Here is a 26,515-nt window from a genome sequence, read left to right as displayed (position 1 = left end):
AGGAGTAGTGGAGCCATATAAAGTAAATTAAAGGGATAAGAATAGGAGAAAGCCCTAGACCTTATGGAGCAAGAGAGTATAGATAGCGATAAGTTCTGCTGGATATGTGTGATGTAGCATAATATGGAGATATCACCAGAAAGTTGCATATCACAATGTTTAAAATTGAGTGGGGCTAGTAGAACAATATCACACAACATGACATAATAAATCAATGAGAAGTAGGAGTCCAAACATGATTATTCAGGCTGTGGAAGAAACCTTGAGTTGAAAAAGGAAATGCACCGTAAAAAAATGAACAAAAGAAAAACAGAAAAAACATGAAAAAATGAAAAGAATGGAAAAACTGAAAAAAATAAAATAAAACTGAAAAAAATAGATAAAAATAAAATAAAAATAAAAATAAAAATAAATATAAATAAATATAAAAATAAAGCTTGAAAAATACTGCTAAGGGGTATTAGTCTTACCATCCTGTGACAGTAGGATATGAATTCTACGGGTGCAGTGGGTCAATTCGCCTATGGGAGATAAAAGTCTGGTTAGATAAGCCACTCAAGTTCCCTGTTAAGACCTCTGGGATGGAGTGTGTCAAGCGTATAAATCCAAAAGGTTTCTCTTTGTTTAAGCAACTGGATATGATTGCCCCCCCTCCTTGGGCGGTGGACTTTTTCTATAATTTGGAATCTTAATTGAGCAACACTATGATGTGCTTCCTTAAAGTGTAGGGGAAGAGGTAGCCAGGTCTTATTGCATCTTATGGTAGATTTGTGGCTAGAGATCCTATCCCTGATTGCTTGGGTGGTCTCGCCTACATAGAGTAAGCCACATGGGCATTTGATAATATACACCACAAAATTGGACTCGCACGTGTGATAGTCTTTAATAGGGAAAGCCTTACCAGTGCGGGGATGTAATACCTCACTACCCTTGATGATGTTAGAACAGCATCTACAGTTTAGGCAAGGGAATGTGCCCACCCTTCTCTGTCCTGTTAGTGTCCTGTGTGGGGGTGCTTTAGATGTGCCTAAGTCTGCCCGGACCACTTTGTTTCTTATATTCTGTGGTCGCCTCATGCTCATCAGGGGAGGTTCTTTAAAGATTTGGATTTGTGGGTATGCCTTTGTCAAGAGGGGCCAGTGTCCTCGGATGAGGTTATGGATTCTGCGCATCGTAGGGTGATGGTTATGAACAAAAGGAAGTCTAGGGTTCTTATATGTGGTTGTAGCAACATTGTCTATGTTGTTGAGGGCCCTGGAAGTTTCCAATTCAAGGAGCCCTAAGTATCAAGTACCGGCTAGCGCTCGCACCAAGCAGTGATCCCACTGCGCAGGCGCCGAAAATACACCGGGTTACGTAACCTATACAGGCTCCCTCGCTTACCCTGCCTGACGCATGCGCAGGCTTATCTCTCCAATACACGGTGCCAATCTAACACCGCCCAGCGCTCACACCAGGCAGTGATCCCACTGCGCAGGCGCTGACAGGACACCGGGCTCCTCTCATCGCTTACTGCGCAGGCGCCGGCGTCCACCATACCTCCGGTCACATGACCAGCCGGAGCATCATCAAAAAGCGGCACTTTGCAGCTTCCGATACTGCTGGTTTCACCGCCAAGACACAGTGTGCGTCGGCGTCTCCCACCTCACCACCAACGCAGATTTCAAGCTCCCACATAGCGCTTCCTTGGGTATTTGATGTGAGGCTACGGATCTATAACAGATAAGTTCCATACACATATGCACTGTTATTCATAATATGTACTTTTTCAGATCCGAGCAGATACCCCCACTTCGTTCTAGTGGGTCTAATCACCTTGGAGCTGCTTTTGCTCCTAAGTAACAGCACCGTAATTGCATCTAAACCGGATCTCACACCTAGGACGGGACATTTAGACTAATATCAAGGTACTTCTATTCCCTATATGATAAACCCTGTTACTCTTGACAGGGTCTCACGTGCATATATATTTATATATGTGTATATATATATATATATATACCTAATATACATACCTACTATGTGTATTTTTTGTCTCAGCCAACCTAACTCTTGACAGAGGTACTAGAACCAGATTTACCCTGTCTCTGACAACCACCCATTGGACCTTAGGCCTTATTTCCCCAATCTTGGTAAATACATTCTTTTCGTTTTTCTACATATATGTCTACACCACTATATTCGGTCATTCTCCACAGACTATCTCTAGTCCATGTACCCTTTAACCGAACAATACAGCATTCCTGTGTTTTACTGTGAGTGTATGCTATAAGAATAACGACATTTATACCTTCTTCTATATTTGTCTGCCACCCATGTAGAGGGAAATACGACGCCTTCTTTAACCTTGAACTCAGTAGAATATCTTTATATCACATGACGGAATACAAAACAACCATTAAGGGTACGTTTATCCATCTCTTACCTCCTGTATCGTACCATTTCTAGTCTCTTTTTAGATTTATTCCCAATCCTCAGCGTACCATACCTTGTTCTACATTAGATTGCAGAACCTGTCAAATCTGTACTTGCTCGCTTATTGTCCACAGACATCTGACATGTTTTCTTCATAAATGCTATAATGTATGTGATTCATACAGCATACTTTGTATATATTGTATATTTGAACATTGTATATATTTTGTATTTATACATTATTTTTTCTATCTTGTTACAGCACGCACTTTGTGATCAAGGCCACTGAGTGGCCGAAACGTTAAAATACTATTGCCCTGTTGTTTTCGTCTCTCATCTTTAATAAATCCTCACGTTAGCAAAAATCAACATGATGAGTGCGGTGATTTGACTTTTTTCTCTAGTACTAAGGGGGCTTTTGGCTCCGTTCACTAGCACCATCGAACTCCACCCTAGTCGAGTGCTAGCTCTTCGTCTCTTCCACTATTATGGGCACATGTCAGCTGTTCAAAACAGGTGACATGTCCCGGCTTTGATGCGGGCTCACCGCCGGAGCCCGCATCAAAGCGGGGCTTCTGACCTCGGACGTACTATCCCGTCCGAGGTCAGAAAGGGGTTAAACTCACCTGATTTTCTGTTAACAAAAAAAAGATTAAAAAACCCACAATATTTCTGCTATGTGGGAATATGGTCATAGGATTCGGCAGCCTGCGTTACCATTCTTCTGGTCAATAGACTGTGCCCCTGCCGACAGTGACCCTCTACAATCCGTATCGACTGTGGCAAACTGGAGACATGCCATTGACAAGGATCATGGTTGTGCCAATGAGCAGCAATAACTCTCGGATAATTGATTAATAAAGAATATTTCACGTGATTTGTATTACTATGTATGTTTTAATGTGGAATGTGGCTCTTAGAATTTGGACCTTATGCTGTATGTACCTAGTATAGGTATACATGGAGCACCCGCTAGGGCCGTGGGGTACTCGGGCCGGGTCTGACGGTTCCTAAGGGGGTGGTCACGGCAGCAGTGACCCAGTTTCGTGGCCCTGGGCGTCCAATAAAAGAGTCAATGAAATGGGAATAAAGTTTATGGGGAGATTGTTCGTGATGCCACCCGTGGTATTCGACAATTAGGAGATAGCCGACACTGCTTAAAGGGGACCGCTGGGGCCGATGGTGATGCAGCAGAGTTGTTACAGCTCTCCATGGGTAGAGTTAGGCCCCAGGGCAGTGATGATGTAAAATGTGATGGTGGATGTTGTGATGCAGAGCAGGTGGCGCAGCAATAATTCAGAGGACACAGCAGGGTGCAGTTTCCACACTTTACTCACAGTTCTTTATGCAGTCCCCAGCCAGGTGCTGTGTCCTCCGGGTCTGTGGTCCAGTCAGCTCTCAGATAATTTGGGGTACACTTTGCCAGAACCCCCTTCTTATGTTCCTTTCCTGGATGTCTCACTGCGCTGGCTCTCACCTCTCCTGCCCTGCGCCTTCACACAGTGTCCCAAGCCAGCAGCCTCAGATCTTGTCGGGTGATGTCCTCCTGGTCCCCTTGATTCTATATGGCTGCCTTTTCAGCGAATGTGTGGATGTGGCTGTGGCACATACAGATACCACAGCCTCCGGCTTGCTAGCTGAGCCTTGTAGTTCTCCACTAATCTTGGGGGCCGATTCCCCCTCTGCGACCTGGTCTCTCCACCCAACTATGGTCAGCGTGGATACGGGTCCCACGGGTGGATTCTTCACTACCCGTGCCCCTAGGACCCCTCCTTCCTCTCTCTGTTCTGGAACTTCTCTCTCGATCTTCTCTGGTACTGGGACGAGCTCCTCTCTGCTCAAGTCCCCAGTTCCAACTGTCGAACTCCCTAACTCACTCCTCCCTCTTGTTTCCATGACAACTCTACTCTCTCCACCCACACCCTCTACATAGTCCCTCACCGGCGCCTGAGAGTTCTGGTGTTAGATGCGAGTGTTTGGGTTCTGGGTAGTGCCCCCCTCCTTACCTGAGAGCGGAGTACCACACCTCTGGCTGAGGTGCAGTACCTCTGTGGTGACTAAACCCTCAGGGGCGCCACATATACATGTGATGGCAAAGCTGTGCTTCTAAGCAGTGTTTGTTCATACAAGCATCATGAGTTCCTATTTATAACGGCCCGCTAGTCAGCATCCATTATCAAGTACCAGGTGGCGGCCATATGTAAATGTGGAGCAGAGCTGCAGGGCCAAGCTACATGCAGTGTGTCCTCGATTAGGAGTCAATCTGCAGTAATCACCTCTATGTAATGAATTGAGCTGCTCAGTTTAATGTTCATATTGTAATAAATATGGTCAGTTTTTGGCAGTGAATAATCTAAAACCCGCTTCACAACTCGGGGGTGTGATTAATTCACTATAAGATTGCCATTTTCGTGGTTAGATAGGTAAGAAGATCAAGATGTGTTGGCCTCAACCAGCTTTATTCTTCTCATGTATGAAAACAAATCACCTCAGTAGTACAAAGCCATTCGTAGACTGTCTGGCCACTAACTGTACATATAGCTTTCCATAGCCATCAGATGCAGGCCGAAAACTTCGCACCTCAAACCCAGTTTTGTTATCTGTGACTCCCATTGCTTGGCATCACTTGTTCTCTCAGGCTGGGTGGGACCGTGTGTGCCGAAATAACACCATATATAATGAGTGCTCCTAATTAGGCTAAACTAGGCCGCCCAAGACAAGGACTGTGGATGACTTTGGAGCTGCTTTTTCTCCTCACTCCAGCAACCCAGCCCTACTCTGGGGTTTTAGACTAAACCCAAATGCAGAAAAAGTCCCCATTCTCACCGGAGGTTTTACACATCCATCGCCGCACTTGCAGCAGGCACCTGACTCCGTGACTAAACAATGGAAACGTTCTGATATATTTCTTCTTTCAGTGAGAGAAGAGCCGACGTCTCTGATTTCTGATGTTTCTCCATTGTTTGAATCAGGTGCTCTCTCAGCTAGGTCCATGTGACCCTGCTGTGGTGCAGAACAACATCCATCATTTACCGAAGGCTTCTGTGTGTTATTCTCCTGAGATTTAGCAATTTCCTCATTTCTTGTTCTCTCCAGTACAGCATTTCGTCTGCTTTCATTTTGACATTATGTGTTGAGTTGGAGCATTTAGAGACCTGTTGTGATCAGATGACATGATATGGTCAGGGTTGCAGTGACTTGGCTGTCTCCTGGCTGTACATTAAGACCCCTACATAATAATCATTGCATAATGGAGCTACTTCTTCCATAAACCATTCAGCAGCCTGGCACCGAAACATTCCAGCAATAATTTTCCTTCTAACAAAATTGCTGAGAGCAGATGTGTGTCCTACTTTTTAAGTCTCCAGATAAAATACTGAAAATTAGAAAAGCTACTTCCTGATAATTTACCTGCACAACAGATAGCTGATTTATTATCTGTGGCCCCGAGTCATCGTTTTTACACTTTTTTTAAGTCACTTTCCTTTTTTGTCTGTGGTATGTAAAGATTCAAATAATGTAGATAAAGTCAAAAGACTAGGGAAAAATCCTAAATTTGTGACAGATATAATCCCTGAGGTCCAGACCACTCTGGAAGAGGTTTTCATCCAGGATATCTGTGTACTTGGCTGAATTCATGTGTTTTTAGCAAACTCTATGCGGGCTTTCATATGTCTTGCACTGGGGAGAGGCTTCCGTCAGGCCACTCTGCCATAAAGGCCCGACTGGTGGAGGGCTGCAGTGATAGTTGACTTTGTGGAACTTTCTCCCATCTCCTTACTGCTTCTTTGGAGCTCAGCCACAGTGATCTTGGGGTTCTTCTTTACCTCTCTCACCAAGGCTCTTCTCCCACGATTGCTCAGTTTAGCTGGACGGCCAGGTCTAGGAAGACTTCTGGTGGTCCCAAACTTCTTTCATTTAACCCCTTTCTGACATTAGACATACTATCCCGTCGAGGTGGGGTGGGCCCGTATAACCACCGATGGGATAGTACGTCATATGCGATCGGCTGCGCTCGCGGGGGGAGCGCGGCCGATCGCGGCCGGGTGTCAGCTGACTATCGCAGCTGACATCCGGCACTATGTGCCAGGCGCGGTCACGGACCGCCCCCGACACATTAACCCCCCTGGCACACTGCGATCAAACATGATCGCAGTGTTTTGGTGGTATAGGGAAGCATCGCGCAGGGAGGGGGCTCCCTGCGTGCTTCCCTGAGACCTCCGGAGCAACGCGATGTGATCGCGTTGCTCCGAGGGTCTCTTACCTCCTCTTCCCGGCAGCAGGCCCGGATCCAAAATGACCGCGGCATCCGGGTCCTGCAGGCAGGTGGCTTCACAGCGCCTGCTCAGAGCAGGCGCCGGGAAGCCTGGAGCTGTGCACGTCAGATCGCCGATCTGACACAGTGCACAGCAAAGTGTCAGATCACCGATCTTACACTATAACATGATGCCCCCCCCTGGGGCAATGTTATGGTGTAAAAAAAAAAAAAATTCACATGTGTAAAATAAATTAAAAAAAAATTAAAAAAAACAAATTAAAAAAAAAAATATATTGTTCCTATAAATACATTGCTTTATGTAAATAAAAAAAAACAATAAAAGTACACATTTAGTATCGCCGCGTCCGTAACGACCTGACCTATAAAACTGTCCCACTAGTTAACCCCTTCAGTGAACACCGTAAAAAAAAAAACGAGGCAAAAAACAACGCTTTGTTATCATACCACCAAACAAAAAGTGGAATAACACGCGATCAAAAAGACGGATATAAATAACCATGGTACCGCTGAAAATGTCATCTTGTCCCGCAAAAAACAAGCCACCATACAGTGTCATAAAAGAAAAAAGTTATAGTCCTCAGAATAAAGCGATGCAAAAATAATTATTTTTTCTATAAAATAGTTTTTATCGTATAAAAGCGCCAAAACATAAAAAAATGATATAAATGAGGTATCGCTGTAATCGTACTGACCCGAAGACTAAAACGGCTTTATCCATTTTACCAAACGCGGAACGGTATAAACGCCTCCCCCAAAAGAAATTCATGAATAGCTGGTTTTTGGTCATTCTGCCTCACAAAAATCGGAATAAAAAGCGATCAAAAAATGTCACGTGCCCGAACATGTTACCAATAAAAACGTCAACTTGTCCTGCAAAAAACAAGACCTCACATGACTCTATGGAACAAAATATGGAAAAATTATAGCTCTCAAAATGTGGTAACGAAAAAAATATTTTTTGCAATAAAAAGCATCTTTCATTGTGTGACGGCTGCCAATCTTAAAAATCCGCTAAAAAAACCCGCTATAAAAGTAAATCAAACCCCCCTTCATCACCCCCTTAGTTAGCGAAAAATTTAAAAAATGTATTTATTTCCATTTTCCCGTTAGGGTTAGGGCTAGGGTTAGGGTTAGGGCAAGGGTTAGGGCAAGGGTTAGGTTTAGGGCTAGAGGTAGGGTTGGGGCTAAAGTTAGGGTTAGGGTTGGGGCTAAAGTTAGGGTTTGGATTACATTTACGGTTGGGAATAGGGTTGGGATTAGGTTTAGGGGTGTGTCATGGTTAGGGGTGTGGTTAGGGTTACTGTTGGGATTAGGGTTAGGGGTGTGTTTGGATTAGGGTTTCAGTTATAATTGGCGGGTTTCCACTGTTTAGGCACATCAGGGGCTCTCCAAACGCGACATGTCGTCCAATCTCAATTCCAGCCAATTCTGCGTTGAAAAAGTAAAACAGTGCTCCTTCCCTTCCGAGCTCTCCCGTGCGCCCAAACAGGGGTTTACCCCAACATATGGGGTATCAGCGTACTCGGGACAAATTGGACAACAACTTTTGGGGTCCAATTTCTCCTGTTACCCTTGGGAAAACACAAAACTGGGGGCTAAAAAATAATTTTTGTGGAAAAAAAAAAGAATTTTAATTTTCACGGCTCTGCGATATAAACTGTAGTGAAACACTTGGGGGTTCAAAGGTCTCACAACACATCTAGATTAGTTCCTTAGGGGGTCTACTTTCCAAAATGGTGTCACTTGTGGGGGGTTTCAATGTTTAGGCACATCAGTGGCTCTTCAAACGCAACATGGCGTCCCATCTCAATTCCTGTCAATTTTGCATTGAAAAGTAAAACAGCGCTCCTTCCCATCCGAGCTCTCCCATGCGCCCAAACAGTGGTTTACCCCCACATATGGGGTATCGGCGTACTCAGGACAAATTGTACAACAACTTTAGGGGGGCCATTTTCTCCTGTTACCCTTGGTAAAATAAAACAAATTGGAGCTGAAGTAATTTTTTTGTGAAAAAAAAAAGTTAAATGTTCATTTTTTTTAAACATTCCAAAAATTCTTGTGAAACACCTGAAGGGTTAATCAACTTCTTGAATGTGGTTTTGAGCACCTTGAGGGGTGCCATTTTTAGAATGGTGTCACACTTGGTTATTTTCTATCATATAGACCCCTCAAAATGACTTCAAATGAGATGTGGCCCCTAAAAAAAATATGGTGTTGTAAAAATGAGAAATTGCTGGTCAACTTTTAACCCTTATAACTCCCTAACAAAAAAAAATTTGGTTCCAAAATTGAGCTGATGTAAAGTAGACATGTGGGAAATGTTACTAATTAAGTATTTTGTGTGACATATCTCTGTGATTTAATTGCATAAAAATTCAAAGTTGGAAAATTGCAAAATTTTCGCCAAATTTCCGTTTTTTTTCACAAATAAACACAGGTAATATCAAAGAAATGTTACCACTATAATGAAGTACAATATATCACGAGAAAACAGTGTCAGAATCACCGGGATCCGTTGAAGCGTTCCAGAGTTATAACCTCATAAAGGGACAGTGGTCAGAATTGTAAAAATTGGCCTGGTCATTAACGTGCAAACCACCCTTGGGGGTAAAGGGGTTAACCCCTTCCCGACCTGTGACGCCACATAGGCGTCATGAAAGTCGGTGCCAATCCGACCTGTGACGCCTATGTGGCGTCATGGAGGGATCGCGTCCCTGCAGATCGGGTGAAAGGGTTAACTCCAATTTCACCTGATCTGCGGGGACAGGGAGAGTGGTACTTCAGCCCAGGGGGGGTGGCTTCACCCCCTCGTGGCTACGATTGCTCTGATTGGCTGTTTCACTTTCAACAGCCAATCTGAGCGATTTGTAATATTTCACCTATGAAAATGGTGAAATATTACAATCCATCCATGGTCGATGCTGCAATATCATCGGCCATGGCTGGAAACCCTGATCTGCCCCCCCCCCCCCACCGCCACCGATCGCCTCCCCAGTCCTCCGTCCTGTGCTCCGCTTCCCCCATGCTCCGATCCTCCCCGTGCTCCGATCCCCCCCCTCATACTTACCGAGCCTTCCGGTGTCCGTCCGTCTGCTCCATGGGCGCCAGCATCTTCCAAAATAGCGGGCGCATGCGCAGTGCGCCCGCCGAATCTGCCGTCCGGCAGATTCGTTCTAGGTACATTTTGATCACTGTGATAGGTTTTATCACAGTGATCAAAATAAAAAAATAGTAAATGAACCCCCCCCCCCCCTTTATCACCCCCATAGGTAGGGACAATAATAAAAATAAAGAAAATATATTTACTTCTTTTTTTTACACTAGGGTTAGGGTTAGAACTAGGGTTAGGGTTAGAATTAGGGTTAGGGTTATAATTAGGGTATGTGCACACATTGCGGATTTCGCTGCGGAACCACAGCGTTTCTGCAGCTGCGGGTCCACAGCGGTTTCCCATAAGTTTACAGTACAATGTAAACCTATGGGAAACGAAATCCGCAGTGCACATGCTGCGGAAAAAAACGCGTGGAAACGCAGCAGTTTATATTCCGCAGCATGTCAATTCTTTGTGCGGATTCCACTGTAGATTTACACCTGCTCCAATCGAAACTGCAGGTGTAAACCCGCAGCGGAAACCGCACTAGAAACCGCAATAAATCCGCAGTAAAAACCGCAGCGGTTTTGCACTGCAGATTTATCAATTCCGCTGCGGAAAATTCCGCAATGGAATCTGCAGCGTGGGCACATAGCCTTAGTATGTGCACACGGTGCGGATTTGGCTGCGGATCCGCGGCGGATTCGCCGCTGCGGATTCGTAGCAGTTTTCCATCAGGTTTACAGTACCATGTAAACCTATGGAAAACCAAATCCGCTGTGCCAATGGTGCGGAAAATACTGCATTGTATTTTCCGCAGCATCTCAATTCTTTGTGCGGATTCCGCAGCGTTTTACACCTGTTTCTCAACAGGAATCCGCAGGTGAAATCCGCACAAAAAAATGCTGGAAATCCGTGGTAAATCCGCAGGGAAAGCGCAGTGCATTTTACCTGCGGATTTTTCAAAAATGGTGCTGAAAAATCTCACACGAATCCGCAACGTGGGCACATAGCCTTAGGGTTAGGGTTGGAATTAGGGCTAAGATTAGGCTTGTGGTTAGGGTTATGGTTAGGTTTAGGGGTGTGTTGGGGTTAGGGTTGGGATTAGAGTTAGGATTAGGGTTGGGATTGGGGTTAGGGGTGTGTCGGGTTAGGGTTGTGGTTAGGGGTGTGTTGGGGTTAGGGTTGTGATTAGGGTTATGGCAAGAGTTGAGATTAGGGTTAGGGGTGTGTTGGGGTTAGTGTTGGAGTTAGAATTGAGGGGTTTCCACTGTTTAGGCACATCAGGGGTCTCCAAACGCAACATGGCGCCACCATTGATTCCAGCCAATCTTGCGTTCAAAAAGTCAAATGGTGCTCCCTCCCTTCCGAGCCCCGACGTGTGCCCAAGCAGTGGTTTACCCCCACATATGGGGTATCAGCGTACTCAGGACAAAAAGGTCAACAAATATTGCGGTCCACTTCTCCTGTTACCCTTGTGAAAATAAAAAATTACTTACTAAAACATAATTTTTGAGGAAAGAAAAATGATTTTTTATTTTTACGGCTCTGTGTTATAAACGTCTGTGAAGCACTTGGGGGTTTAATGTGGTCACCGCACATCCAGATTAGTTCCATAGGAGGTCTAGTTTCCAAAATGGGGTCACATGTGGGGGAACTCCAATGTTCAGGCACACAGGGGCTCTCCAAACAGGACATGGTGTCTGCTAACGATTGGAGCTAATTTTTCATTCAAAAGTCAAATGGCGCTCCTTCCCTTCCGAGCCCTGTCGTGCGCCCAAACAGTGGTTCCCCCCCCCACATATGGGGTATCGGCGTACTCAGGACATATTGTACAATAACTTTTGGGTTCCAGTTTCTCTTTTTACCCTTGGGAAAATAAAAAAATTGTTGCTAAAAGATCATTTTTGTGACTAAAAAGTTAAATGTTCATTTTTTTCCTTCCATGTTGCTTCTGCTGCTGTGAAGCACCTGAAGGGTTAATAAACTTTTTGAATGTGGTTTTGAGCACCTTGAGGGGTGCAGTTTTTAGAATGGTGTCACTTTTGGGTATTTTCAGCCATATAGACCCTTCAAACTGACTTCAAATGTGAGGTGGTCCCTAAAAAAAATGGTTTTGTAAATTTCGTTGTAAAAATGAGAAATCGCTGGTCAAATTTTAACCCTTATAACTTCCTAGCCAAAGAAAATGTTGTTTCCAAAATTGTGCTGATGTAAAGTAGACATGTGGGTAATGTTATTTAACAGAATAAAAATTAAAAATGTGAAAATTGCGAAATTTTCAAATTTTTCACTAAATTTCCATTTTTTTTCACAAATAAATGCAAAAATTATCGACCTAAATTTACCACTAACATGAAGCCCAATATGTCACGAAAAAACAGTCTCAGAACTGCTAGGATCCGTTGAAGCCTTCCTGAGTTACCTCATAAAGGGACACTGGTCAGAATTGCAAAAAAACGGCCAGGTCATTAAGGTCGAAATAGCCTGCGTCATGAAGGGGTTAAGGATTATGGAGGCCACTGTGCTCTTAGGCTGCGTGTCCACGCTCAGGATGGCCGGCGGTATCGCCGGAGCGGCGAAGCCGCTCGGCGCTAAACCCCACCCCCTTCTGGGACGCGATGATGCCGGATGTGTTAACTGTACACATCTGGGATCATCGCCCCCCTCCCATAGGGCCCTGTGTTATGCCTTGCGGGGACGCTGCGTCCCCGCAAGGTGTACGGACATGCTGCGATCTGAAAAGACGCGCAGCATGTCTGGAGTCGCAGGCCCGCCGCGTGCGGGTTTCCACGCATAGTGGACACGGGATTTAAAAAAATCCCCTCCACTATGCTGGAACATCTGGACGCTGCGTGTTTGACGCTGCAGCGTCAAACACGCAGCGTTTACTGACCGGGGACACATACCCTTAGGAACCTTGAGTACTGCAGAAGTTCTGTTGTAACCTTGGCCAGATCTATTCCTTGCCACAATTCTGTCTCTGAGCTCCTTGGCCAGTTCCTTTGACCTCATGATTCTCGTTTGGTCTGACATGCACTGTGAGGTCTTATATAGACAGGTGTGTGCAAATCAAGTCCTATCAGTTTAATTAAACACAGCTGGACTCCAATGAAGGAGTAGAACCATCTCAAGGAGAATCACAAGGAAATGGACAGCATGTGACTTAATTGAGTGTCTGAGCAAAAGGTCTGAATACTTATGTGATATTTCAGTTTTTCTTTTTATTAAATTTGCAAAAATTACTAATTTCTGGGTTTTTTTTTCAGTCAAGATGGGGTGCAAAGTAGAGCTGAGCGAATTTGCTCGGGTTTATTCGGCAAGCTATAGCGCTTGCCGAATAAGCTGCAGAGGAAACCTGGCTTCCTGGATCTCCGCTGCTGATCAGCCTGATCAGCGCGGCAGCTGTATGTGTCGCGGCTGTATGACAGTCATGACACAGGCATTGAGAGCCCAAAAAACAGCTCTCCATGCAAGTGTCGTGACTGTGACACAGCCGCGACACATGCAGCTGCCGCGCTGATCAGCCGGCGCGATCCAGGAAGCCGGGTTTCGCTTATCTCTAGTGCAGAGTGTACATTAATGTGAAAAAATGAACTTTTTTGATTTTACCAAATGGCTGCAATTAAACAAAGTGTGAAAAATTTAAAGGGGTCTGAATACTTTCCGTACCCACATTAACCAATTATTTGGGATTCTATATGTTTTCCCATCTGTACTGGTAGGGCTATCTAGGGAAGTGAGGGACAGTCCTCGTTGAGTGGGGGCGCCAAAAAGTCATGCTCTTAGGGTGCCAACCTCCACTGCTAGGCGGGTTGATAATTAGGAATACTATAGGGTTTGTGTAGATTAATTGGTCTATGCTTCCATTCATGTTTTTTAACCAATTGTTTACACTGGGTAGCTGTCTTTTTAATAATCAAAATAAATAAATTGTTTTAAAGGATTATATGTTCACGCAAAATTAATTTTCCCGAAATCTGTATACGACCCTGTTTACTAAGTTCACACTAGGCATTTTTTCATTTTTTTTTTTTCAATGGAAATTTCAGCTGTATTTTACAGTACCACCAAAGCTTATGCGATTTCAGAAATCTCATGCACACACATTGCTGTTTTGTCATCAGGATTTTGTGCTTTGCATGTTTTTTTTAACATAGAGCATGTCACTTATTTCAGCATTTTTCACCCATTGACATAAACGGATGGTGAAAAAGCGCACCAAAAAATGCACCAAAAACGCAGGTATCATGTTTTGCTGTGTTTTTTTTTGTGCCAAAACCTGATTCTATGGAATATGACTTTTTTTTTTTTCAAAACTAAACTTTATCAGCATGCACAATAGACAAATCTAGCATGCAAAACCGCTGCAAAAAACCCACAGCAAAAATGCAAGAAAAACATGATTTTTTTTCTCTGCTGCTTCTTTCCTGCCAAGAAATCAGGTTTTGCAGTGACTCATGACTCATGCAGGGAAAAGAGACCTCCTGTTTCTATATAGTGCTAAGTAGAAATCAGCTAGTCGGTTTTTAATGTGATATAGACCTAAAGGAAAGGAGAAGCATTAGCTGGGTAGAAAGGCAGAATGAGCAAGTGTATGTACACAGTGCTATATAATATGATGATTGCATTATATTAAGATGTTAAACATTTTGATGGGTGTTCATCTTTAATTGACTTATGTTTGTTTAGTCAGTCATTTCAATGTATTTGTCATGTGTCATGGTTCCCAATGGCAAGGGAACGTCAGAGAACTTAAATAACAGACTAGCTCTTGGGTGATGGAATCTCGAGCTGACCGTGAGCTAAACCTACCACACAACTAACAGTGGCCGGGTGACGTACCTACGTTTTATCCCTAGACGCCCAGCGCCAGCCGGAGAACTAACTAACCCTAATAGAGGAAAAAACAGACCTGGCTTACCTCTAGGGAAATTCCCCCAAAAAGGAGACAGAAGCCCCCCACATATATTGACGGTGAGTTCAGAGGAAAAGACATACGCAGTATGAAGGTAGGTTCAGCAAAGCGAGGTCCGCTTACTAGATAGTAAGAAGATACAATAGGGAACTTCACGGTCAGCTGAAAACCCTATTAAAATACCATCCAGAAATTACTTTAAGACTCATGTGTCAACTCATGACACCGGAGTGGTAATTTCGGCCCACAAGAGCTTCCAGCTACAGAAACATAACATAACTGTGAACTGGAACAAAAATGCAAACAAACTTAGGACTAAGAGTCCAACTTAGCTGATAGTAGTCTAGAAGCAGGAACATGCAACAGAAAGGCTCTGGTTACATTGATGGCCGGCACTAGAATAACTGAGCAGCAAGGCTAAATAGGATACTCCCATATCCTGATGGAAACAGGTGAACAGAGAAAGTGAAGCACACAAGTCCAGTACCACCAGCGACCACCGGGGGAGCCCAAAAACCAAATTCACAACACAGCACAGAGCCACGTAGTATATTGCCCAGTTACGTAGTATATTGCCCAGTTATGTAGTATATTGCACAGCGACATAGTATACAGCACAGAGCCACGTAGTATATTGCCCAGTTACGTAGTATATTGCCCAGCTATGTAGTATATTGCCCAGTGGCGTAGTATATTGCACAGCCACGTAGTATATTACCCAGTTACGTAGTATACAGCACAGAGCCACGTAGTATATTGCACAGCGACACAGTATACAGCACAGAGCCACGTAGTATATTGGCAAGTCACGCAGTATATTGCCCAGCTATGTAGTATATTGCCCAGCCACGTATGTCACAGGTTAAAAAATAAACATATACTCACCTTCCGAGGGTACCCTTGTAGTTCTGTCGCCTGTGTGCGGTGCAGGCAGCAGCTTCCGGTCCCAGGGTGTGATGACGTCGGGGTCACATGACCGTGACATCATGGCAGGTCCTTGTCACACACCATCCTTAGCACCGGAACCTGCGGCTTGCATGCAGCGGTCACCGGAGCATCGCGAGAAGCGGGAAAGGCGGCGGAAGGTGAGTATATAATAATTTTTTATTTTTTTAATTATTTTTAACATTAGATGTTTTTACTATTGAGGCTGCATAGGCAGCATCAATAGTAAAAACTTGGCCACACAGGGTTAATAGCGGCGGTAACGGAGTGAGTTACCGGCGGCATAACGCGGGGAGTATGGAGCGGGCGCCGGACACTGACTGCAGGGGAGTAGGGAGGGACTAATCGGACTGTGGCCGTCGCTGATTGGTTGCGGCAGCCATGACAGGCAGCTGGCGAGACCAATCAGCGACTTGGATTCCATGACAGACAGAGGCCGCGACCAATGAACATCCGTGACAGAAAGAAAGACAGACAGAAGGACAGACAGAAAGACGGAAGTGACCCTTAGACAATTATATAGTAGATAAAGGTTTCCATTTCCTACAGAAACTGTCTGTTGTTTTATCAGTTTCCAACTTGTCATATATCATTAGTGTTTTTAATGTTGAGATTTGAGTACTTTCTTTTTCTAACAAAAGTCTAAGTAAACATTTCTTGACTACTAGAAGAATCACATGAATTATGCTAGGCACACGTGAATTCCCCATATTCTCTTTCTTATCTAAAAGATGTAAATTGAAAAGGGCAAAATTGTGGGGTTTGGGGAATTTTAAATTTTCAAAATTTCCTCCATGTATGAAATTTAATCATCCCATATCGATTGGATGAGTGGTCATTCCCAAATGAGGAGCTCTCCTAGCATTATAAGATTACATACAATAGACACCACTGGTGTGAAATTAATGCCTATCTTTAGGATATGTTCTCTATGTTATCGCTACAGATTGACATCCAAGATAACCACATATTGAAAAAAGGGAAGCAAAGCCAGGATAAGGGCGAAAGTAGGCAGTCGACCAAGCTTTGAATGTAAGGGGGAGCAATAATTTAAAAAGAAAACAAACCTGCTTCTTTAAAATTCTCTTCCAGATGCTCTCCACTGCATGTGTGCGGCGAGTATGCCCGTACTCTGCATTAAAGGGAAATGCTCACGGGTTCTAGAGCAAAGCCTAACCCTGCCCGGTCTGTAGATGGAGGAGCAGGTCCGCTCCGCTTGTAGGGTTGGAGCACTGGAGAGAAGTTTACATGTGTATACTGCAGGACCTCCAGATAATATTAAATGCCTGGTCCTGACCATCTCCATTAGTGAGGGCAGGTGATGGGGCGGGCTGAAATAGCCGAATTACAGAAGCTTTACTGTATAGAGAGGACGCAGGCTGTAGAGCAACAGAGTGTGTCTGATGTGTTAAAAATTTGTCTCCACCAAGAAGGCGCTGGAGGCGCCATTCTGCTAGAGGATGAAAAAATTGTCTCCACCAAGATGGCGCTGGCAGTGCAGCGCCCCAGAGTCCTGGTCGTTGCAGTACTGTGGCTCCGCCGCTAAGGGGGGCTATGGTATGTCTGATGGCACTGAAGGAGTTCATCTGACCAGGTATCACATACACCAATACATTTCACAGTCGGGCCTCCAGGGGGAGCTAAGGGTGCTATTTATTAGGCCACTCCTCACCGTGTGGGTAAACTGGGGGTCAGGCAGGAAGTTAGTCAGAAAGCTGACTGGGTTGGAACCAGGCAACACCTTGTGGCAGGGGGTGTTGTGGGGAAGATTCGGTAGGGTCCCTGTCAGGTTTGGGACCCTGACAGAGGCCTGGCAACAAGAAAGAACGTCACGGGACCGTGCCTGCTCAGCATAGCGGCGGTGCCCTAAGAAAGGATCAGAAGCGAGATATATTGTGCTGAGTGAGAAACGAGATCAAAGCAAGAAGAATACCAGTAGGAGTCGTGCTGTAAGACCGAGGCAACATCCTACTGAGGCGCACAACCGGCGGCCGGAACGCCGAGGAAGTATTCATATATCTAGCTCCAAGCAATACTTCAAACCAACGGCAGGACAGTCAGTCACAGGCGGGCTGTCTCACCTAAATCACCTATGCAGACTTGGGGGGCAACCTGTGGAGAGGGGCGACTCTAGGGTCCCGGAAGAGCTCCGAGCCTACCCGTCATACGGGTGCGTCCCAACCATAACACCGGGAGGGACGGAGGATTAGCAGAACATCATCTAATCGAGTTGTTGTGAGGGAACACGAGAAACAGACACAACAGTTGTGGGGACTATCCCGTAAGCACAGCAGGGGAGGACCACAACACATAGCGCTAGCAGGAAGGCACAGATTTCCACCTGCAAAGAGAACTCTGGAGGTGCCATTGGACCAGCCAGACTTGCGCAGCCTGGTGAACCGTATTCCGGACTGAGGACCCAGAGACCTTCAGTAAAGAGACTGCAACCCGGTGTCCTCGTTATTTACTGCACCGCACCACCACTACCATCCACATCCATCATATCCATCACTGTACGCCCCTCAGCAGGGTCACGGACCGGGCCTAGCCACCGTGACAACCCCAGAGCAGAGACTCAGAGGCCCGGTACCGGGTACCCCTCGGCCCTGCGGCAGTGGGGGCGCTACAGCAGCACCTGCGCAGTAGCATCTATTGGCGATCTAATAGATGCTAATGTGCAGGCGCTGCCGGCGCCATCTTGTTAGAGACAATTTTTTTCCCCTGGCGCCAACCTGACACTGTCTGTAGGTTACTCAGCACAATCCTGCTGACAGGTTCCCTTTAACAGTTTTCATTCTAAGCAGAATACACCTAGAGGAGGATGGGGTGCACATGTTGGGGCTCCTGAGACGCAGTGTGGCTCATGTTCCCCCTCAGCCTCATACTACCCCATGTATGGCAGAAAGTTCTGCATCTACTTCTTTCTATCTGATCATTACTGGGGGTCATGGGAGTGAGATTTTCACAGATCACATACTGATGACATATAATGATTTTGGGTAGGAAATATAGTGGATATGTGCATTTCACAGCACGTCACAACAGGCCATTATCAAGAGCCAAATTCCCCGACAGTGACACTTTTTATTTCTCACACCTCGATTGTAGGTTTTTATTGTAATTCTCTATACATAGTTATAAGGGCAGACATCTTGCCCAAACTGCCATTAACTGCAACAGGATAGCCGGATGCATGATTAATAACATTTACATCTACCATAGGAAACAATAGACTGGGAGGGTTTCCAGGACATGCTCTGTAATCTGTGCAGAGGTTAGGGCGCAGGGAGGGAGAGGAGGTGTGCTGTGACCGCTACCTATTGGGAATCGTGTTGTCCACATCTAGGAGTTGCTTGTAATTCTGACTGTGATGAAACTAAAAGACACTTTTTCATTTGATATAGTGAAAGAAAAAAAAAAGAATCAAAGATGTTTTTACACACGGTAATCGCAGTAAATTTTCTGATGAAACATTCCCTTTTAGGAATTCTTCAACTTTTTGTCCTTTTCTTTAGTCAAGTAGTTGGATAATGTTAGGTTCTGCTAGAAGATGTATTTGTTAATGAAGCACATGGTAGTTGTGTTATTCCTGAAATTGGGGTTAATCGTTAGACTACTGTAGGGCTCATGAAGAAAGCGACGTGAGAAAATCAATACTTTCTAACAAGTACGAGTCTCCACCGCATGAAACTACAGTGACCTTGCTTACACTCTTAATTCCGATTTCACAATGTAATGGATTAGGCGGGAGTATAAGAAGGGAGCAGACGTCTCTTCAGCAGATAAAACTTATTTTTAATGGACTGTGCAAAGTAAAAAATTAATATTTGGAGATAACAGACCAATCCTGATTAATGGCAAAAAGAAGATAAAGGGCACTGTGGACTGTTACTAACATCAGTATTAATGCTGCAATAAACCTGCACAGATACATAGCGACATGCCTGGAGAGCTGCAATCACATCCACCACAGCCCCGGAAGATCACGCAGCGTCACAGTGACCCCGCCACTCACCGACTCATTAAAACCCACAACGTACTACTACATTTTATACCCAGAACGCCAGGAATAAACCGCTTAGCAGCTCCAAGCTCCTCAGCTCCTAATCATAGCATGGTTTATGGCCTCAAGAGCACAAATATGCACAGCCATTATAACCAGGGCAGTATTAATTAATTATGCTGTAATAAATTAACAATGGATAAAAAAAAGGCAAAATAATAATAATAAAAAGAATGCAATCTAAAGGAAAATGACTAAGCAGGAAAAACAAATAAATCAAGAAGTATTCTAGATATCGGATTACCATGACTGTTGTGAATTTGGTTTTTGGGCTCCCCCGGTGGTCACTGGTGGTACTGGACTTGTGTGCTTCACTTTCTCTGTTCACCTGTTTCCATCAGGATATGGGAGTATCCTATTTAGCCTTGCTGCTCAGTTATTCTAGTGCCGGCCATCAATGTAACCAGAGCCTTTCTGTTGCATGTTCCTGCTTCTAGACTACTATCAGCTAAGTTGGACTCTTAGTCCTAAGTTTGTTTGCATTTTTGTTCCAGTTCACAGTTATGTTATGTTTCTGTAGCTGGAAGCTCTTGTGGGCCGAAATTACCACTCCGGTGTCATGAGTTGACACATGAGTCTTAAAGTAATTTCTGGATGGTATTTTAATAGGGTTTTCAGCTGACCGTGAAGTTCCCTATTGTATCTTCTTACTATCTAGTAAGCGGACCTCGCTTTGCTGAACCTACCTTCATACTGCGTATGTCTTTTCCTCTGAACTCACCGTCAATATATGTGGGGGGCTTCTGTCTCCTTTTTGGGGGAATTTCCCTAGAGGTAAGCCAGGTCTGTTTTTTCCTCTATTAGGGTTAGTTAGTTCTCCGGCTGGCGCTGGGCGTCTAGGGATAAAACGTAGGTACGTCACCCGGCCACTGTTAGTTGTGTGGTAGGTTTAGCTCACGGTCAGCTCGAGATTCCATCACCCAAGAGCTAGTCTGTTATTTAAGTTCTCTGACGTTCCCTTGCCATTGGGAACCATGACAGTATGGCCGGCCAAGGGTTAAAACCGTTGGCAGAAGAAAGGAGAGAAAAAGAAGTCTGCAGATTTTTTTATTTTTTTTTTCCTCTGAGCTTGCTCTATAGTTGACTTAGTTGCATTTCTGCTCTAATTGCAGCCTTTGCCTCTCTCTCTCCTTCTAATCCTTGAATGGCTCTGATCTCACCTGATTAAAATGGATCCTCAGAGTTTGGCTACAGGTTTGAATAATCTTGCTACGAAGGTTCAAAATTTACAGGATTTTGTTATTCATGCTCCTATATCTGAACCTAGAATTCCTATACCAGAATTTTTCTCCGGGGATAGATCTCGTTTCCTGAATTTCAAATATAATTGTAAATTATTTCTTTCCCTGAGATCTCGCTCCGCTGGAGATCCCGCACAGCAGGTTAGGATAGTAATTTCCTTGCTGCGGGGTGACCCTCAGGATTGGGCATTTGCGTTGGTACCCGGGGATCCTGCGTTGCTCAATGTGGATGCGTTTTTTCTGGCTTTGGGGTTGCTTTATGAGGAACCTAATTTAGAGATTCAGGCTGAAAAAACCTTGATGGCCCTATCTCAAGGGCAAGATGAAGCTGAAATATACTGCCAAAAATTTCGTAAATGGTCTGTGCTTACTCAGTGGAATAAGTGCGCCCTGGCGGCGAATTTCAGAGAGGGTCTCTCTGATGCCATTAAAGATGTTATGGTGGGGTTCCCTGCACCTACAGGTCTGAATGAGTCCATGACAATGGCTATTCAGATTGATCGGCGTTTGCGGGAGCGCAAACCTGTGCACCATTTGGCGGTGTCTTCTGAGAAGGCTCCAGAAAATATGCAATGTGATAGAATTCTGTCCAGAAGCGAACGGCAGAATTTTAGGCGAAAAAATGGGTTGTGCTTCTATTGTGGTGATTCAACTCATGTTATATCAGCATGCTCTAAACGTACAAAAAAGGTTGATAAGTCTATTTCAATTGGCACTTTACAGTCTAAGTTTATTCTGTCTGTGACCTTGATTTGTTCATTATCGTCAATTACCGCGGATGCCTATGTCGACTCTGGCGCCGCTTTGAGTCTTATGGATTGGTCCTTTGCCAGGCGCTGTGGGTTTGATCTAGAGCCTCTGGAAGTTCCTATACCTCTGAAGGGTATTGACTCTACACCATTGGCTAGTAATAAACCACAATACTGGACACAAGTGACTATGCGTATGAATCCAGACCATCAGGAGACGATTCGCTTCCTTGTGTTGTACAATCTACATGATGTTTTGGTGCTCGGATTGCCATGGTTACAATCTCATAACCCAGTTCTTGACTGGAAAGCAATGTCTGTGTTAAGCTGGGGATGTCAGGGGGCTCATGGGGACGTACCTTTGGTTTCCATTTCGTCATCTATTCCCTCTGAGATTCCGGAATTTTTATCTGATTATCGTGATGTTTTTGAGGAGCCTAAGCTTGGTTCACTACCTCCTCACAGAGATTGCGATTGTGCCATAGATCTGATTCCGGGCAGTAAATTTCCAAAGGGTCGTTTATTTAATCTGTCTGTACCTGAACATGCTGCTATGCGAGAATATATTAAGGAGTCCCTGGAAAAGGGACATATTCGTCCTTCTTCATCTCCCTTAGGAGCCGGTTTTTTCTTTGTATCTAAAAAAGATGGCTCTTTGAGGCCGTGTATTGATTATCGACTCTTGAATAAAATTACAGTCAGATATCAGTATCCTCTGCCACTGCTGACTGATTTGTTTGCTCGAATAAAAGGGGCTAAGTGGTTCTCTAAGATTGATCTCCGTGGGGCGTATAATTTGGTGCGAATTAAGCAGGGGGATGAGTGGAAAACCGCATTTAATACGCCCGAGGGCCATTTTGAGTATTTAGTAATGCCTTTTGGTCTTTCAAATGCCCCTTCAGTCTTTCAGTCCTTTATGCATGACATTTTCCGGGAATATTTGGATAAATTCATGATCGTGTATCTGGATGATATTTTGATTTTTTCGGATGACTGGGATTCTCATGTCCAACAGGTCAGGAGGGTTTTTCAGGTTTTGCGGGCTAATTCCTTGTGTGTGAAGGGTTCTAAGTGTATTTTTGGGGTTCAAAAGATTTCTTTTTTGGGGTACATTTTTTCCCCCTCTTCCATTGAGATGGATCCTGTCAAGGTTCGGGCTATTTGTGATTGGACGCAACCTTCTTCGCTTAAGAGCCTTCAGAAATTTTTGGGCTTTGCTAATTTTTATCGTCGATTTATAACTGGTTTTTCTGATGTTGCTAAACCTTTGACTGATTTGACCAAAAAGGGTGCTGATGTTGCTGATTGGTCCCCTGCTGCTGTGGAGGCCTTTCGGGAGCTTAAGCGCCGCTTTTCTTCCGCCCCTGTGTTGCGTCAGCCTGATGTTACTCTTCCTTTTCAGGTTGAGGTCGATGCTTCCGAGATCGGAGCTGGGGCGGTCTTGTCGCAGAAAAGTTCCGATTGCTCCGTGATGAGACCTTGTGCGTTCTTTTCTCGAAAATTTTCGCCCGCCGAGCGAAATTATGATATTGGTAATCGGGAGCTTTTGGCTATGAAGTGGGCTTTTGAGGAGTGGCATCATTGGCTTGAGGGAGCTAGACATCAGGTGGTGGTATTGACCGATCACAAGAATTTGATTTATCTTGAGTCTGCCAGGCGCCTGAATCCTAGACAGGCGCGCTGGTCGTTGTTTTTCTCTCGGTTTAATTTTGTGGTCTCATACTTACCAGGTTCTAAAAATGTGAAGGCGGATGCCCTTTCTAGGAGTTTTGAGCCTGATTTCCCTGGTGATTCTGAACCTACAGGTATCCTTAAGGATGGGGTGATATTATCTGCTGTTTCCCCAGACCTGTGACGGGCTTTGCAGGAGTTTCAGGCGGATAGACCTGATCGTTGCCCGCCTGGTAGACTGTTTGTTCCTGATGATTGGACCAGTAGAGTCATCTCGGAGGTTCATTCTTCTGCGTTGGCAGGTCATCCCGGGATCTTTGGTACCAGGGATTTGGTGGCTAGGTCCTTCTGGTGGCCTTCTCTGTCTCGAGATGTACGAGTTTTTGTGCAGTCTTGTGATGTTTGTGCTCGGGCCAAACCTTGTTGTTCTCGGGCTAGCGGATTGTTGTTATCTTTGCCTATTCCAAAGAGGCCTTGGACTCACATCTCTATGGATTTTATTTCTGATCTCCCTGTTTCTCAGAAAATGTCTGTCATCTGGGTGGTGTGTGACCGTTTTTCAAAGATGGTTCATTTGGTGCCCTTGCCTAAGTTGCCGTCCTCTTCCGAGTTGGTTCCTCTGTTTTTTCAAAATGTGGTTCGCTTGCATGGTATTCCGGAGAATATCGTTTCTGACAGGGGGACCCAGTTCGTGTCTAGATTTTGGCGGGCGTTCTGTGCTAGGATGGGCATTGATTTGTCTTTTTCGTCTGCGTTCCATCCTCAGACTAATGGCCAGACTGAGCGAACTAATCAGACCTTGGAGACTTATTTGAGGTGTTTTGTGTCTGCGGATCAGGATGACTGGGTTGCCTTTTTGCCGTTGGCGGAGTTTGCCCTCAATAATCGGGCTAGTTCTGCCACTTTGGTTTCTCCTTTCTTTTGCAATTCGGGGTTTCATCCTCGCTTTTCTTCTGGTCAGGTGGAGTCTTCGGATTGTCCTGGAGTGGATACTGTGGTGGATAGGTTGCATCGGATTTGGGGACAGGTGGTGGACAATTTGGAGTTGTCCCAGGAGAAGACTCGGCATTTTGCTAACCGCCGTCGTCGTGTTGGTCCTCGTCTTCGTGTTGGGGACTTGGTGTGGTTGTCTTCTCGTTTTGTCCCTATGAGGGTTTCTTCTCCTAAGTTTAAGCCTCGGTTCATCGGCCCGTATAAGATTTTGGAGATTCTTAACCCTGTGTCCTTTCGATTGGACCTCCCGGCATCTTTTTCTATCCATAATGTCTTCCATCGGTCATTATTGCGCAGGTATGAGGTACCGGTTGTGCCTTCCGTTGAGCCTCCCGCTCCGGTGTTGGTTGAGGGTGAATTGGAGTACGTTGTGGAGAAGATCTTGGACTCCCGTGTTTCCAGACGGAAACTTCAGTATCTGGTCAAGTGGAAGGGCTACGGTCAGGAGGATAATTCTTGGGTGACAGCCTCTGATGTTCATGCCTCTGATTTGGTCCGTGCCTTTCATAGGGCTCATCCTGATCGCCCTGGTGGTTCTTGTGAGGGTTCGGTGCCCCCTCCTTGAGGGGGGGGTACTGTTGTGAATTTGGTTTTTGGGCTCCCCCGGTGGTCACTGGTGGTACTGGACTTGTGTGCTTCACTTTCTCTGTTCACCTGTTTCCATCAGGATATGGGAGTATCCTATTTAGCCTTGCTGCTCAGTTATTCTAGTGCCGGCCATCAATGTAACCAGAGCCTTTCTGTTGCATGTTCCTGCTTCTAGACTACTATCAGCTAAGTTGGACTCTTAGTCCTAAGTTTGTTTGCATTTTTGTTCCAGTTCACAGTTATGTTATGTTTCTGTAGCTGGAAGCTCTTGTGGGCCGAAATTACCACTCCGGTGTCATGAGTTGACACATGAGTCTTAAAGTAATTTCTGGATGGTATTTTAATAGGGTTTTCAGCTGACCGTGAAGTTCCCTATTGTATCTTCTTACTATCTAGTAAGCGGACCTCGCTTTGCTGAACCTACCTTCATACTGCGTATGTCTTTTCCTCTGAACTCACCGTCAATATATGTGGGGGGGCTTCTGTCTCCTTTTTGGGGGGAATTTCCCTAGAGGTAAGCCAGGTCTGTTTTTTCCTCTATTAGGGTTAGTTAGTTCTCCGGCTGGCGCTGGGCGTATAGGGATAAAACGTAGGTACGTCACCCGGCCACTGTTAGTTGTGTGGTAGGTTTAGCTCACGGTCAGCTCGAGATTCCATCACCCAAGAGCTAGTCTGTTATTTAAGTTCTCTGACGTTCCCTTGCCATTGGGAACCATGACAGTGCTGTATACTACGTCACTGGGCAATATACTACGTCACTGGGCAATATACTACGTCACTGGGCAATATACTACGTCACTGGGCAATATATTACGTCACTGGGCAATATATTACGTGGCTGGGCAATATACTACGTGGACATGCATATTCTAGAATACCCGATGCGTTAGAATCGGGCCACCATCTAGTTAAACATAACTACACACAAGCAGATATATCACAGGTGATGGAGGTGTTTAACTATGCATCGTGGTAAAGCTTCAAAATAAACTTAGAGGGTCTCTGGGAATAATGAAGGTAGAATGGGGGAAAGTTAGTTTGGGAGGGAATTTTGGAAAAGTCAGAGAAGTACCAGACATTCTAGGATTTGGCCTTGGTTTTCATATTTCTTTTGTTTAAACTATTGTAACTATAAAAATGGTGAGAAGGAAATATTCTAAGAAAACTAGAGTTTTGGTAAAAATTTTCAATATATAGTATCATATTGTTGAATGTCATAAGTTGTAATTATTGTATCTCATCAAAGAACGTTTATTTTAAAGAAAGAAAGGGTTATTCCAATGTTTAGAAGTTATGTCTTATCTGTGGATAAGTAATAACTTGCTGATCAATAGTGGTCCGACTGTTGGATCCAGATGGTCCCGATGCACTCCAATTGTTCTCCAGTCTGCGACTGCCGGAAAAAGTCAAGTACTGCACTCGGCTATCTCTGGCAGTGCCATAGAGAATGATACAATGGTGCGTATGTCCGGTCACCACTATATGGAGATGGGGCTTTCCGAGCACCATTTTTCGTATCTGTGGAGGGCCCAGTTGTTATACCTGAGTTGTCCTCTTTTCTA

The 26,515-nt window shown here is 44.8% G+C and overlaps 1 protein-coding gene across 1 annotated transcript in view; it reads left to right on the top strand.

The window, feature by feature from the left end:
• OSBP2 (oxysterol binding protein 2) overlaps nucleotides 1–26,515 on the top strand; it is a 377,818-nt gene that overhangs the window by 62,596 nt on the left and 288,707 nt on the right. The gene's annotated exons all lie outside the window — the stretch shown is intronic.

Source organism: Ranitomeya variabilis, chromosome 1 (genome assembly GCF_051348905.1).
Source record: "Ranitomeya variabilis isolate aRanVar5 chromosome 1, aRanVar5.hap1, whole genome shotgun sequence".
NCBI lineage: Eukaryota > Metazoa > Chordata > Amphibia > Anura > Dendrobatidae > Ranitomeya > Ranitomeya variabilis.
Note: the sequence above shows the minus strand (reverse complement) of the source record. Positions and strands in the feature narration are given on the sequence as shown.